The sequence below is a fragment of the Leuciscus leuciscus genome (genome assembly GCF_965113295.1).
Source record: "Leuciscus leuciscus genome assembly, chromosome: 6".
Lineage (NCBI taxonomy): Eukaryota > Metazoa > Chordata > Actinopteri > Cypriniformes > Leuciscidae > Leuciscus > Leuciscus leuciscus.
In genome coordinates, this window is record NC_138730.1 from 13,332,289 (window position 1) to 13,344,560 (window position 12,272).

Here is a 12,272-nt window from a genome sequence, read left to right on the forward strand (position 1 = left end):
ACTCAGGGCAGCCTACATCCCCGGGGTACAGAATATAGGAGCAGACACTCTGTCGAGACAGGGGCCGAGGCCCGGGGAATGGAGGCTCCACCCCGAGGTGGTGGAGCTGATATGGAGGGAGTTTGGCCAAGCACAAGTGGATCTGTTTGCGTCTCGAGAGACGTCTCACTGTCCACTTTGGTTCTCCCTCACGCATCCAGCTCCTCTGGGACTGGATGCTATGGTACAGACGTGGCCGAGGCTACGTCTGTACGCTTTTCCCCCAGTGGCTCTGCTCCCGGGAGTTCTGGAAAGAGTTCGCAGGGACCGGGTCCATCTACTTCTTATAGCCCCGCGCTGGCCGGGCAGAGTATGGTTTCCCGATCTTGTGTCCCTCCTCGACGGGCATCCTCTGGAGCTTCCTGTCAGGAGGGACCTTCTGTCTCAAGCAGGGGGCTCAATATTTCACCCCCTCCCAGAACTGTGGAACCTGTGGGCTTGGCCTCTGAGGGGGCCCAGCTCATAGAGTCAGGTCTCTCAACTGAGGTTGTTGAGACCATTCTACAGTCCAGAGCTCCCTCCACGAGGAAACTTTATGCCCTGAAGTGGAGAGTATTCACTTCTTGGTGTAGTGACCGTCGGTTGGATCCAGTCAACTGCCCAATTGGTACAGTTCTGGAGTTCCTGCAGGACCGGTTCACTGCAGGTCTGACCCCGTCCACTTTAAAGGTTTATGTGGCGGCCATAGGTGCTTACCACATTCCTTTGGGTGGAATGTCTGTGGGGAAAGACCCTCTGGTATCTCGTTTCCTTCGTGGCACTTGGAGGCTGAGGCCTGCAGTTCGCTCTAGGGTGCCACCATGGGATTTGTCTGTTGCGCTGCAAGGCCTTTCCATGGCCCCCTTTGAGCCCATTGAGGAGGTTCCTGAGAAGTTTCTAACTCTGAAAGCTCTGTTTCTTCTCGCCATCTCTTCTCTTAAAAGAATAGGGGATCTCCAGGCATTGTCGGTTGCTCCGTCATGCTTGGAGTTTGCTCCGGGTATGGTCAAAGCTTTTCTTCACCCTAGACCGGGCTATATCCCCAAGGTCCCCACTAATGTGGCTAGACCTATTGTTCTGCAGGCCTTCTGTCCTCCTCCCTTTCAGAATGCGGACCAGGAGGCTAATAATTTGCTTTGCCCAGTTCGGGCGTTAGACGCTTATGTCCACAGAGCTGCCCTGTGGCGTAAAAGTGATCAATTATTTGTGTGCTTTGGGTCTCCTAACAAGGGAGGTCCGGTGTCTAAGCAAAGGATGAGCAAGTGGGTGGTTGAGGCTATCTCACTTGCTTATGAGGCGGCTGGACAGCCTTCTCCTTTGGCTGTCCGGTCGCACTCTACTAGGAGTATGGCGGCCTCTAAGGCCCTTATATCAGGAGTATCGTTACAGGACGTCTGTGATGCGGCAGGCTGGTCCTCACCGCACACCTTCGTCAGGTTCTACTCTCTGGATTTAGACTCTGCTCCAGGGTCTCATGTTTTGTCTTCTTAGTGCTGCTCACATGATTACACACAGGACAGACATTTGTAGCTATGGAGGCGTTGGTATAGACGTTCCCCATAGCGTCAGTTTCGACGCAACGCGAGTTCCCTTGAAAGGGAACGCCTCGGTTACGACTGTAACCTCGGTTCCCTGAAGAGGGAACGAGCATTGCGTCGCCTTGCCATATCTCCTTCATGCCTGTCAGCGCGACTTCAGACTTTACGAAGCTTTCGTTTTCTGTTTCGGGCCGGCTTTTATAGCTTCCTGGTACGTGACGTCACCCGCCTCTGACGTTCCTCCACACCATTGGACTGATTTTACATGTGCTTCAAGACGTCATCACGCAAAGCATTCCCCATAGCGTCAGTTTCGACACAACGCTCGTTCCCTCTTCAGGGAACCGAGGTTACAGTCGTAACCGAGGCGTTTTTAAATTCTCAATAAAATGTGACAGTCTTGTGCAGTGCTCTGACAGGGTCCCAGCTCGAGGTCCATTCCGATGCCATCACTTCCTCTTCACTTCTTGCCTGCTGTCTGCTACTATCCTATAAATAAAAGCAAAAACACTGAAAATTGAAAACACTGAATACAAAATAAATCATGTACAAGATTTTCACTTTACAGTTCAATTTGTCAGGTAGAAAACAAAGTATACAACACTATCCATTCTAAAACACATATTTTATGTATTCAGATGTACATTTACACAAGAAATTCTTCAGAGCCCCAAGGTGGAATTGTAAAAAAAATTATATTACTCCCATGTGTCAGTTACGGTTACTATAATCATAAGGTCATGATTTCATCTATAAAACAGATGAAGAAATCAACAAATTGTGGTGTTGTGCTGAGAGGGTTGAGGTCTGTTGTTCTTTAGATCTTTCAATGCAGGTTTATATTGTTTCAACAATTATATATTTCTGTATATTTCTGATAATATTTGTGGAGAAACATTACAGTGTTTTAATTCAGAATCCTAACCATACATTGTACTAATTAAAAGTAATTTATTAAATCAAGTAAAATAAAAAAAATAACACAAAAGGCCAATGAATCCATACCAGAAGTGATAGTGCAATGTAGCAGCTAAAGAATAATCCTCCACCAAATTGCCAGTAATCAGCTGGATCCTTGGCGCATCTGAAGGGGGGAAAGAAGAAATTATTCAATGAAAAGTCCTTAAAAAGCAGTATTTTTTTTTTTTTTTCATTCCTTTAAACAATCTTAAAATTGATTTAAATTGTAAAAACGTTTGCCATTATAACATTCACACAACATGAACTGACTAATGTCATCTTTGAGACTGTTAGTATTACATGATTAAAAATGTAAACGTACACTTAAAGCATGGCAATCCCATCAGAAATGTGTATCATAGCAAGGGAAGCACACACAAAAAAGCCAAATGGTACACCAAAATCAAACCATCAAATAATTTTACCTGCAGCCGCATTTATCCTATTATGACACGTCTGAGGGTCTTTCCCTTGATGGTTTCCAGTGATTAAAGAAAGGACTGATGAAGGTGACATGAATCCACTTTCAGTGCGCTACTTCAGCAGAAGAAAGACAAAAGGACAAAAAGTTACTCAGACTTTCTATCAGTAACGTTAAATGTCTTACTTTAAAGATGAAAATCATACTTAATACTATATATTAATCCCCGTGTAGGTTTTCGAACAGTGGGTAAAATTGACTTACTGTAGTTGGTGAATGGGTCTTTCTGTTGGGTGTTCTCCCCCGATAAAAATCTTATTCCAATGCTTGATCTAAAAAAAAATGTAAACAAATATCTTTTCAATATCGTTATCAGTGTTTGAAGAGGTTATGTAAACTTCTAAATGATGGTTTTATCACTTTACTCATTCCCATGCTTTTTTTTTTACCTCTCATGCGTTTTTAAACTAACGTTAGCTGACAACATTAAACACATAACGTTACCAGCAACAAAACACAGCAATGTCAGATGGTACTAACTTACATTGAAATACATGCTAATATCGCTACGCTAATGGTGAAACAGTACAAAAACACACACAGAGTTAACTTATTTATCTTATGAGGTTGCAGTAAGCCTATGACCGTTAGTGATGTTACGTCTGACACCGACGCTCCGAAGCTTGCTTCAAACTCGAACGGTCCTTGCAATGAACCACTGCTTCGGAGCTTGTATCATTACGTCACTAGTCACGTGAAAATGACTTCTGAAGCAAACACACTGGTTCACTCCTGTAGTGAACCACCTGACTGCTTTGACAGCCCAATCCAGTGTTGACAGGTTTGAAACCTGGCGGCTGTATTTCTTATAAAAGTGAAGCCAAACTGTCACGGGTGACAGAATGCTTGGAAAAGCGGAACCCTTTTTCCATGTTCCCCGAGGGGATTATTTTGGTGTAACGCCTTACTCCGGTTCCGGGTGTAGCCGAGGCATTGCCCGACCTAATTACCGCTGATGCACGGCAGGTGTGGGAGAGAGAGGAGCGGCGTTTGCACAGGCTTTTCGCTTCACAAGAGGAGGATAAAGGAGCCGTTCAGGGGAGAAGAAGGGGTGGATTCAGTCGGTCAAGACGGTTGCTTGTGGTGTAGTTGCTGGTCGGTGTTCAGTTGACTAGTTGTTCGGCTGGGTCTCTGTCGTCGCGTCTGGAGATAGAAGATCTCCTGTTTGGGCGCTTACATTGAACTGTGGTTCGGATCTGTGCTGGAAGAGGAAGAGAGAAAGATAAGTGAATTAATTACATCATTGAATTAAATGTAAAGCTTGAAGAAAAGACTGTGAATGTGAGATTTACTATTGAGGAGGACATCTGTTTCAGATACACTGGAGAAGAACTGAGAGTTGAATATTCCCATTGAAATGCATGGATGAAGCGAGGCTTCTGACCAGCCCTACTGTGTGAGTGATTTGCAGTTGTTTGCCTTACCTGATGCACGCCGAATTAATGCTGTGGATTTGTAGTGAACACGAGTGCTGTGTGCTATGCTGAGAAAAGTCTCCCAACGCCTGCTTTCATTCTTGTGAAATGATCTACTTGTCTCTATCCAAATTCCAGAACGAAACAACTGAACTGGTGAAGTAATGCTTTGTATTATCTTCTCTTCCACTGAGTATTGTCGTGGAGTAATTCCCCATTGAAGGCTCTTGTTAACCCTCTCTTTTTCTCTGAAATCACAAGTCTCGGGAAAAACCGTATGGCTGTGGAAAAGTCCGAACCATTATACTTACTGACTGAGCTCTGAAGAGGTACAACCTCGCTGGTAAAGCTGCCTATTGAGTCTCTCGCAAATGTCTGATGAAAGTGTTTGATGCTGGGAGAAGAATCCTGAAGACTGCAGCAACGCTGTGAAGTGAGTTTTAAAGTCACAATTTCCCCTTCGTGTCGTGATAAGAGAATCTGCTGTTGAGAGAAGAAATATTGCCTGTTACTTACCGTCTGAGTCCTGCAGATGTGCAGCAACGCTGTGAAGTGAGTTTCAAAGTCACAATTTCCCCTTCATGTCATGATAAGAGAATCTGCTGTTGAGAGAAGAAACATTGCCTGTTACTTACCATCTGAGTCCTGCAGATGTGCAGCAACGCTGTGAAGTGAGTTTTAAAGTCACAATTTCCCCTTCATGTCATGATAAGAGAATCTGCTGTTGAGAGAATAAACATTGCCTGTTACTTACCGTCTGAGTCCTGCAGATGTGCAGCAACGCTGTGAAGTGAGTTTTAAAGTCACAATTTCCCCTTCATGTCATGATAAGAGAATCTGCTGTTGAGAGAAGAAACATTGCCTGTTACTTACTGTCTGAGTCCTGCAGATGTGCAGCAACGCTGTGAAGTGAGTTTTAAAGTTACAATTCCCCTTTCATGTCCTGATAAGAGAATCTGCTGTTGAGAGAGGAAATTTTACCTGTTCCATACCGTCTGAGTCCTGCAGATGTGCAGCAACGCTGTGAAGTAAGCTTTTAGAGTCACTGTCCCACCATTGTGCCCGATGACGTATCTGATACTGAGAAGAATACATTACCTGTTACGTACCGTCTGAGTCCTGCAGATGTGCAGCAACGCTGTGAAGTAAGCTTTTAGAGTCACTGTCCCACCATTGTGCCCGACGACGTATCTGATACTGAGAAGAATACATTACCTGTTACTTACCGTCTGAGTCCTGCAGATGTGCAGCAACGCTGTGAAGTAAGCTTTTAGAGTCACTGTCCCACCATTGTGCCCGACGACGTATCTGATACTGAGAAGAATACATTACCTGTTACTTACTGTCTGAGTCCTAAGCTTTTAGAGTCACTATCGCACTATTGTGTCCCGAAGACAGTGAAGAATCGATCCAGCGGCTACTCCGGTCAAATAGCCCTAGAAGAAAAGAGTTGCTTATTCTTTTCTCAAGTTGATTGTTATTCAATAAAGATTGTTACTTTTGAACTCAATTGCTTGCCTCCTCCTTTGTCCATCTGTTGCGTGCCTGTGGTGTCGGCTCCTCACGGTGGAGTCTGGAGTCAGGGGCGGCTGGTCATCCGAGTCCGCCCCGGCCTGCACCGGTGACACAATTTGGCGTAAGTCGGCAGGGTTGCCACCGTGAGTTGTAGCGGCCACAGGTACGCGATGGTGGACGAAGAGGTTCCACCAGTTCGCTCGCAAGTAATGCCCATCATGATGGGAGCCCCTTGGGCACAACGCTATGGAGGACCAGGATCGGAGTTGAGTTTTCAGGAAAGCGCAGACAGAATATCTGGCTGGACTACAAGGACTGAGCGCATCGCAAAAGGTACAGTTTGTGCTAGGATCGTTAGAAGGAGAAGCCAAAAGGGAAGTTCTTGCTGCATCAGAAGCCACGCGGGCCACTGCGAAGAATATCTTTGATTTCTTGTCTGGAGTATATGGAGATTCTACCCCGGTAGCTATTCTTCGTGCCCAGTTCTTTAACTGTCAGCAGGGGCCTCAGCAGACTCTGCGAGCATACTCCTTGAAACTGCGAGAGCAGTTTGGCCGGCTGAAAGGTCGACAAGATCATGGACTGGGAGAAGGAGATGGCTTATTGAGAGACCAGTTTGTTTTGGGGCTGCGTGAAGGACCGGTGCGCCAAGGCATACGGCTCCAGCTTCGACGAGACCCCACTATGTCTTTTGAGGCTCTTCGACAAGAGGCTTTGGCGTTGGAGTCAGATCAGGGAGAGACGACTCGGACACCAGTTCGTGTAGCGGCCAGCAGCGCCAGGGTACCCGCGCCTGTTGAGTCAAATGAGTGGAAGCAGAAATTGAGGACAGAATTACTGGAGGATGTTAAGGGACAGATGGCAGAGTTGTCTCGGAGTCTTTTGGGTGAGCTTCATCGAGGTCGAGTCGAGGGTGGACCGATGGTGCGAGGAAGATCATATTCAGAGGAGGGTCAAGGACCTGTACGCCGCCCTCCGCGTTCGACGGGCCCCCGGTTTCAGTGGGATCATCAGGGTCGACCCATCTGTATCAATTGTGGAAATCCGGGACACATCAGTCGCCAGTGCGACCGTCGTCGAAGTTCGCAAGGGGGTTTTTAGTCCCACCGGTCACTGTGGGTCAAGTGGCCGGGACCCCTTCAAGAGACCCTTGTTCTGTTCCGGTGATGAGAGATGACTGGGTTGGGCGTTGTCCCACCGTGGAAGTTCAAGTTAATGGAATGAAGATTAATTGTCTGGTCGATACAGGTTCTCAGGTTACATTGTTTTCAGAGAGTCTGGCTCTGGAGTTATTCGCGGATCATCGGCTTCACAGGACGGAAACTTCAAGACTCGCATTACGTGGAGCGAATGGATTGGATATTCCTTATACTGGGTACATCGTGGTAGACTTTCTGGTTCGAGGGGTTCCTGTCCACCAGAAGGGTGTTGTTATTGTTCGAGACCACTGCTTGGGTCTTCATCGAGCACTGCTAGGGATGAATGTCATTCTGGATTGCTGGGAAGAGCTGTTTAAAGGCCGACCGGCCCGAACGTCCCCGTTAGCAGCAAGGCAGGACTGGGACCAGATCCTGGCCGATTGCCGAAGAGTCCATGCAGCAAGTCAGGTGCAAGAGCGGGGAAGATATCGGTCGAGTCACCTGCCGGTACGCTTTGTCTGTTCCAGCCCGGAGCGAGGCCGTTCTCTGGGTCCGAGTGCCCGCTGGACCCCGTGAGTCAGGCAACTGTGTCCTGGTAGAGCCCCATGAAGATTGTCAACCCATCGAAGTAGCCCATGGGCTAGCGGTCATACGACGAGGGCGAGTTTCAGTGAAGGTGCGAAACGTCCATCCCTACCCGGTGCTCCTTCGTCGACACCAACGTCTGGTTCGAGTTTCATCTGTCCGCCCTGTCCAAGTCCAAGAGCAACAAGATGTCTGTTTCAGGCAGGTGAGCCCTGCAGTGGTAGAAGTTGCCGTCCGTCCAGTGGAGGCCAGTTCAGGCCCTGTGAGAGGAGGAATGCCGACCCATTTGATGGGGGAGTCTTTGAAGGGTGAGGACCTGGAAGAAGGGCAAGTGTTACAGCTCCAGGAGCTCCTGAAGAAGTGGAAACATGTGTTCTCAACCCATGAGGAAGACTATGGCTGTACAGGAGTGATTAAGCACCAAATACCCACCGGAGAAGCAACACCTAGTCGGGAGCGGTACCGTCCGGTGCCCCCCACTCTCTACACTGAAGTCCGTGCCCTGTTAAAAGGGATGCTAGAGGGAGGGATCGTTCGAGAGAGTAGTAGTCCATGGGCAGCCCCGATTGTCCTAGTACAGAAGAAAACGGGAGCCTGGAGATTCTGTGTCGACTACCGCAAGCTCAATAGTGTGACCAAGAAAGATGCATTCCCGTTGCCGCGGATCGAAGATTCACTCACGAGTTTGACTCAAGCAGCATGGTATTCAACTTTGGATCTGGCCAGCGGATACTGGCAAGTACAGATGGATGACCGCGACAGAGAGAAAACTGCCTTCACCACACCGTTCGGGCTATTCGAGTGGGACCGGATGCCGTTCGGTTTGTGCAACGCCCCCGCGACCTTCCAGCGACTTATGCAGCGATGCCTGGGAGGGCAACTAGTTGAATCCACGCTGGTCTATTTGGACGATGTAATCGTTTTTTCCCCTGACTTTCAAACTCACCTGCATCACTTGGAGAATGTCTTCCGGGCCATGGAGAGATATGGGCTAAAGTTGAGACCAGATAAATGCCAGTTGTTTCGCAAAGAGGTACAGTTCCTGGGACATCGAGTCAGCGCTGCCGGTATATCCCCTGATCCAGAGAAAGTTGCAGCAGTCCAAGGCTGGGAGCCCCCACGAACAGTGAGACAAGTGCGGTCCTTCCTAGGCTTTGTAGGATATTATCGACGATTTATTAAAGGATTCTCTGGGCTTGCTAAGCCATTGAACCAGCTTCTTGCTGGTACTGGACGTTCCCGTGGCAAAGGCTCATCGACGGTGCAATGGGACTCAGCATGTGAAACAGCCTTTCAAAATCTGAAGCAGGAACTTTTGAGGGCCCCTATCCTGGCCTATGCAGACTTCACTCAGCCGTTTCTCCTGTATACTGATGCCAGCAATGCAGGATTGGGGGCGGTACTAGCCCAAGAGCAACAAGGAGTGGAGAAGGTAATTGCTTATGCCACTCGAAGCTTACACCCTGCAGAGCGGAACGCAGCAAACTACAGTTCCTTTAAGATAGAGTTGCTAGCCATGAAATGGGCCATGGCCGAGAAATTCAAAGATTACCTGTGGGGAGCTAAGGTGACTGTGATCACGGACAACAACCCTCTAGTCCATTTGCGGACTGCCAAGTTGGGAGCAGTGGAGCAGCGTTGGGTGGCTCAGCTTGTTAATTATGACTATCGGCTTAACTATCGACCTGGCAGAGAAAACGCGAATGCTGATGCATTGTCCAGACTCCCAGCCATTCAGAGAAACGGTCAAACGCACCTCGATATCCCTGGTCAAAAGGATGAATTGTTGGTGGCGGTCGTGGAAGCTCCCGGGACCCAGGGGGATGTTCCGTCCAGTTGGGGATGGGACCCCGGACGGTGGAGAAGATTACAGCAGGGAGATGAAGACCTGTGTCGGGTCGCCTCGCATCTCAGGCGAGGATTCAGGCTGCGAGCCGAGGAAAGGCAGGCTCAGACAGTGGGAGTACAACAGCTCCTGAAGCAGTGGAAGAGATTGCGGATCAGAGGAGGGGTAATCTGTCGTTCACTGCGAGATTTAAGAACTCAGGAAACCAGGTATCAAGTGGTAGTCCCAGAGGACCAAGTCAAAGAGCTGTTGACTGCCTATCACACCCATGCTGGCCATCAGGGCCAAGAAAAGACTTTGTCACTGCTGAGGAGGTATTTCTACTGGTCAAAGATGGAAAAGAAAGTTGAAGAGTTTGTTCAGAGTTGTATATTGTAAAAAATATATTGTAAAAAAAACGCATTATATTTAATTTGAGTTAGTCTATTTTTAACCTTAAATAATACTACCAGCTGATAGGGCTAATATAATATTTATCCAAATGAGTCAATATTAAATCAAATCACAAGAAATTAATTTAATTGAAATCGTGAAATTTGTGTCAAGCAATAATAAAATAAATTTTAGCTTACCAGAAATTGTACCATGTAAACATTGTAACATTGTAACACTAAACCTAATAAAATTCAGTTTAGTTACTAAAATGTGTAACTAACCCAGTCCATTCTGAAACGCAACAAAATTAACTGTAACTCAGGGAATACTTGCCACACAGACATGTCTTTAGAAAGCTTGATGTGTCTATTTTTAAATGATGTAAATCATGTAAAAAATAAATATTCTCTGTTTAAGTAATCCGTATGAAACCAACGAGAGGTACAGTTTCTCAAGCTTTTGCTCATTATTCTTAATAATGAGCAAAGCCATATATATTCAAACCTATATATTCAAACATATATGGCTGAATTAAACCAGTATTTTCACTCAGCATTGTGCAGCATTTACTACAGTAAAGTTGACAGACTGGATCAGGTATTCTGAGCTAGTGTTAGTGAGTGGAGGTGGGGCTAATTTGCATATTTATGGTCCGCATACTAAATGAATCAAGGGTGTAGAGTTACATTCAAGCTATTTTATGGTATGAAGAAGAAGAAAAATTGCACAGGAATTTTTTTGTTATTTTGGTGATCAAAGGGTTAAAATTATTGACTACAATGGGACTTTAAGCACCTCACCCCAACCAACACTGCAACATTGGCTTAACCAACCATGACAAATGGAAGAGAGTGTTTAAGAATCCTGTCTGAACACAATCATTTTTGCTTTACTGTTTGGTGACAATAGCAGTGCAGAAATTACACACCATGGCTTTAGATTGAACCAACAGCCTTTCTTTTAGTTAATTTTTGCAATCCTGTATAATTCGCCATTTCACCGTAAAATAATCTGAAAAATTATAAGGTCTCACAAAAAATGTATTATAATTTAGGACCGGGCGAAGCAATTAAGAAACATTTGATAACTAAGAAAGAGTTATTAAAAGCACCGTATACTGCGAAAGAGAACTCAATTCGGTACTGACATAATGACCGATGTCAGACTTGCTACGGATTTCTGTGTATGCTCTTGACGTCTGTCAGCTTGCAAGTACCAAATTGTGTTCTCTTTATTGGATTTGAATGGCCAAATACACACAGTTATGTTAAAATGTCCATATTGGTGGCATAGGCGTAATTTGCGGGTGGGACGGGTGGGACATGTCCCCACCACTTTTTACGAAGGTCGATATTGTCCCCACCACTTTTGAAACATCTCGCGGCACAAATGTACCGATACAAATAAATAAAACATCTCCAGTTAACTAGCAGAGCATTAATTTAATTCGTTTGTTAAATAAGAGGCGATCTAGCGCTGAAATGTGTTGTTTTTTAAATAATGTGATCAAAGTGCTCGTTGCCGCTGCGATCAGTGGCGCGGATAATTGGTGGTTAAGTCTCAAGTGAACAAACAGATTGGGGGGGGGGGGGGGGGGGGGGATTCCGGATGTTTCAGCATTGGATCCGCGCATTAGTGTAGGTCTTAAACCAAAAGCAACCTAATAAACCTATCTTCAAATTGTATTACTGTTTACTTTATTACTTATTCATTGAGAACTTTTTTACTTATAGGCAAGGATTATTAATATTATTATTATTATTATTTGAATTTTTTTGCTGTGGTTTGCTTAGCCTAAAAGATTTTGGACATATTGCCCTCCCTAAGTGATCATGTTATTAAAGCTATAGTGCATCGTTAGACTATCCTAGCTAATAGCCTAACAATTTTGCTAAGTAAAAGTTTTTCTTTGGCAAAATTACATTTCCTTAATAGCCTAAAAACAGGCTATACACCCTTCAAACTTAAAGGGATACTTCACCTCTGGAAAGATGAATGTGTATTTAAAATAGGCCATTTATGTAGAAGAAATGTGAAGAAATTTTTTGAATTGGAGTTTTCTAGACTGAGAAAAGCCAGAAAATTTATTTTTGGCTTATGTGGATGAAAGACAACAACTCCCAGAATGCACTTGCTTCGCTGCTCTATGAGGCCACGGCTCCCGGTAAGAGAGAGCAGTTGAAAACAACAAGGTTATGCTACTAGTGAGTCTCCGTGACGAGTTTGCCCGGGATACCGAGATCGCCCAAAATGTCTGGGACGATGTCTGGGATTCGGCTTTTGCGTTCTACAGTCGCCATTCATCATGTTTACTGTGGCGAGCAGGACGAGGCTGAGGGCCGCGGGAGAACGGCGCGAGGCCGGTGGCGTCATTACTGAGACGCGCCGGTCTCCTATCTC

The 12,272-nt window shown here is 46.0% G+C and overlaps 1 long non-coding RNA gene across 1 annotated transcript; it reads left to right on the forward strand.

Annotated features, from left to right (window-relative positions):
* The first annotated feature begins 5,211 nt into the window (after positions 1-5,211).
* LOC309501866 lies at positions 5,212-5,922 on the forward strand. Its single transcript, XR_014207014.1, has 2 exons — positions 5,212-5,333; positions 5,778-5,922. It is a non-coding gene; the product is annotated as an uncharacterized lncRNA (long non-coding RNA).
* The last annotated feature ends 6,350 nt before the right edge of the window (positions 5,923-12,272 follow it).